This window comes from Anomaloglossus baeobatrachus, chromosome 2 (genome assembly GCF_048569485.1).
Source record: "Anomaloglossus baeobatrachus isolate aAnoBae1 chromosome 2, aAnoBae1.hap1, whole genome shotgun sequence".
Taxonomy (NCBI): domain Eukaryota; kingdom Metazoa; phylum Chordata; class Amphibia; order Anura; family Aromobatidae; genus Anomaloglossus; species Anomaloglossus baeobatrachus.
Window position 1 is genome coordinate 111,585,825 of NC_134354.1, and position 2,942 is coordinate 111,588,766.

Here is a 2,942-nt window from a genome sequence, read left to right on the forward strand (position 1 = left end):
TGCAGTGCGATTTTTCTCTCGCCCCATACACTTGACTGGGTGCGAGAGAAAGAGTCTTTCATTACAGTTGCAGCATGCTGCGATTGTTTTCTCGGTCCAATTAGGGCTAAGAAAATAATCGCTCATGTGCGCTGACACACAGGCTAATATTGGTCCGAATGGAATGCGATGTTTTATCGCACTCCACTCGCACCGATTTCCTCGCCGTGTGGCTTAGGCCTAAGTAGAAACCACAATACAGATACACCAGCAAATTGGTAGCTTTTTAGTAGTTTGGCATTTGAATGAAAGCACAAAAAAAACACCTGATAAGTCCTAAAAATATATAAAACAGATAGAAGCTGAGACAACTAGTCAATATAACGAAAAAAAAAAACTACAGCTGCACTCATAAACATTGAATTTACACTAACTAGCAAAAGGGTAATGTAATGATAATGTATTGCAATTTTGATTTTCAGGCTCCATATTTTAACATCCACTACAGCTTCAAAGATGAAAGTACCATAATTTTATAGACCATTATCTTGATCTCATAGATAAATTAGACTTGCAGCTATTTAGAATATGATTAGTTATGCAGATTCTTGTCATGTCACTGTACTGTTAGGGCTCGTGCGCACGTTGCGTAATTGCATGCGTCCTTCGTCCCCTGCATAATCTATGTAGATTGTGCATGATACGTGCGCACGTTGCTTTTTTGAACGCAGCGATTTGGGTGCTAAAATTTTGACCCAAATCCATGCGTTCATAAAAGCAGCATGTCAATTATTTGTGCGTTCTGGATGCAGCTCCCACTCTGCCTATGGTGGGGGCAGCAACCATAGCGCATGAAATCAGCTTTTTTTAACAAAAATACTGCATTTATTAGGCAGTGTTTCTGCAGCGATTTGAAGCGCACATGTGCAGTCAAATCGCTGCAGAATATTCAGCAGTTACGTGCGCATGAGCCCTTACTGTTTTGCTCGCAGTGGTGGAAAAATCTTCTTCTTCCTTATACCACAAACTACAACCTGTTCTCACATTCCTTAATAGCTCAGTCTGTTACTAGGTTGATTCCCAAGTGAAAGGTCACTGGTTCAAATTGAGGAGCAGCCATGAAGTAGATTTCCCAAGAAAAGAGAAACAGTATTATCCAGGTCATCGATAGCGGTGTCTCAGCCAAACTACGTTATGTGATTACCATAACAGTTCAAAGAATATGAAATGAAGTCCATCCATCCATTGAAAAAAAAAATCAAGAGGTGGACATCCAGGCGAAATATCAGAGTTAACAAGTTAGCTCATAAGTGGAAGTGGCTCGTATGCTTCATAATAGTGAAATTACATATGCCTATGCAAGCATCATGCAACACACATTGCACAATTCTGGAATGGTGGCCCAAAGAAAGGTGAAAAAGCCATGACTTCAGTATTGTCGTAAGAACATCGGATCAAGTTTGGCTCGAGTTCCCCACAGACTTCCACTTAAGTGCTCGTTCTGTAAGGTCCAGGATTCTGTCTGTTTAATCCAAATCCGCCACTCGAGAAATTAAAAAAACAATACAGGAAAAATAAAGAAAACAAGAATGAAGTGAGCGCTTCATACTTACCTAGGCCCCGGTGTGGTTATAAACTCCTGTGGCCTGTCCTTCACTTCCCGTGCCGCTCATCATTGCTCATCAAATATGCACTGCTTTCCCTGCCCACTGGCCATACTGACGTCTGTGATTGGTTGTGTCGCGGGCGGAGGGGCCGCGCTCGCTACGCTCGGGTCCGGGGCTTCTGCTGCTGCTTGGTGGCTCGAGCGGTGGGCCGGACCCAGGGACTCGAGCAGCGCTCCTCGCCCACAAGTGAAAAGGGGGTGGTTTGTTTTGGGAGATAGTTCGTGACGCCACCCACGGGTCGTGGTGATAAAGGGCACCACCGCTGCTGGTGACGGGGATCCCGGGAGCAATGGTAGGGAGCAGCTAGAATGTTGTCCCCTCCGTGGGTAGGGGTTGGTGATCCCGGGACCCGGTGGCGGTATGGGGAGGCAGGATGGCTGGGGTGCAGGGTTGCAGGGGAAGCGCGGCGTGGTGCCGGATGGCACTGTGGTACTCACTCAGGCACAAATTCACAGAGTCTCTGGTAAACCAAACGGCTGGATGGACAGGTCCCGCAGCCGGCTGCAGTGTCTTTGCTCTCCCTGGACAGGTTGATGGTGGCTGTCTTTCCCTGCAACTGTGTAGAATGTGTTGACTCCGATGGTTTCCCAACGGTAGTCCGCTCCCCAGCGTATAGGTACCGAAGGAGCCCATTTTGCCCGCAGGTGCTGGCCCTTGGATTTCTAGCCTATGGCGGTGGCTTTTTATCCTCACTGTGTGGACTGTTGCCTTCTGTCGGGTCTTGGGTGTTAGGAATTCCCTGGGGTTCCAGTCACTCTCGGATATGACCGTTGTCGTGTTGTGGCTAGTCCAGGGCGTCACATTCCCCCTTGGTGAAATGCAGACCGTCCGCGGGCTGCCCGTCCATCACCAGTTTTATTTCTGCAAAAATAGAAATTTAACATGGGAAACATTAAACATAAGCATTTTTTTCATTCTTCCCTTACGGGAGACTTGGCACTTTAACGTTACTTAACGGCATAAAAACATCTTTATTAATAACGGACTGGTTCATGTTCTTCCGCTTCCCCACCCAAGCAACCTACACCTTGATGCTGCCCCTAAGAAACGGGCAGCACCCCTTTACCCCAGTCTTGGTCCAGGTTACCCGAGCGGGAACGGGTACGGTGTCTCGCACCCGGCTGTCATTTCAGGGGACCCCACGTCCAGGGGGACCTCTGACCCCCGGAGGATGGCAACCGGTCCCAGTGGTGGCCGAACCCCAGCCTTCTCTGCTGCGGGTCCTTCCTCCAATCTGCCTCTCCGGAGGCAGCAAAGGAATACAGCCCACAAATTATTTACAAGACCACAAGTTCG